Raw genomic sequence first — 1125 nt, 5'->3', positions numbered from 1 at the left:
GGACATACATTCTGAATGACGGTTTCAGACCTCCTGGGTAATTACTCCTAATATAAGGAATCATTCCTGACTTTCTTTTGCTAGAATTCATATAGAGGAAGCTTCTTGGCCTTTCTTAGAGTGGTAATGGTGTTGAGGCTATAGCAACAAACTGCAAATTATTAGGAAAGACTGTTGGCTTTTCATCAAAGATGCAATTAAGTTACCAGTAAATTTGGACAGAACACTGTCAATCTAATTATGTGATAAGAGTCACATTTTGAAAGCCACTGAATTAATCTAAAAGTTTTAATGGTAAAAATGTTCACTAGACACCAGCATTGCCTTTTAACCCATTCATGATGGTTGATGTCAAACAACATCATAGCGTAGCAATATCATAGTTCTTTTCTCACAATTTTAATGGCTGTGCTCTATAAAAATCTACTTTAAACTTGCTGTCATCTTTTGCAGAAAGTCAACAACTTCAAATCTAACTTGACTGACAGTATCAAGTTACTGCTGAGACCTACATGTTTCACTCTCCATCAAAGGAAAGGAAATCTCTATCTTGGATACAATAGCAAAATAGGGCTTGGTCTGGTTCTTCATCTCATGATACACTGGAGGTAGATGTACAAACTCCATCTTACTAGATTGTAACTGGTAGAAGTTTACTGGTCTTTATGAGAGTGCCAATACCTATTACTCTATTTCTTATTATACTGTAAATATTGTATTTCTGAAAGGGTTATAATGTTTTTAGCTGAGCTACCTGGTCTAAAAGCATGCATGAGTGCACCCTACATCACTGAGAATTTTGCTACAGGGCACAAAGAAAATGACAGTAATTCTGTACAAAAGCTACATTTCACTGTATTGGTGGATTAAATTTGATATCTATTATTCAGTTTTAATAATTTTAACTTGAAAAAAACAGTAAATGTAAGAAGAGCATGCAATATACATTGGAAATTGTGTCTCCATAAGAATGTACATGTAACAAGAAAAAATCATACTAATAACAGCCAAATAATAACTTACATATGTTTCCTGGGACCTAAATCCTTCGTTATAGAAGATTACACTAAAGTTCTACGTGAGCATTTTGGCAAATTTGAGCTTGAGCTCCTATTTGAGCATAAA

At 34.0% G+C, this 1125-nt stretch overlaps 1 protein-coding gene across 1 annotated transcript in view; it reads right to left on the bottom strand.

Moving 5' to 3' along the window:
• LOC119592672 overlaps positions 1-1125 on the bottom strand; it is a 12375-nt gene that overhangs the window by 9845 nt on the left and 1405 nt on the right. The gene's annotated exons all lie outside the window — the stretch shown is intronic.

The sequence above is a fragment of the Penaeus monodon genome, chromosome 30 (genome assembly GCF_015228065.2).
Source record: "Penaeus monodon isolate SGIC_2016 chromosome 30, NSTDA_Pmon_1, whole genome shotgun sequence".
Lineage (NCBI taxonomy): Eukaryota > Metazoa > Arthropoda > Malacostraca > Decapoda > Penaeidae > Penaeus > Penaeus monodon.
The sequence above is the reverse complement of the archived record's forward strand: the minus strand, read 5'-3'. Positions and strand labels throughout refer to the sequence as shown.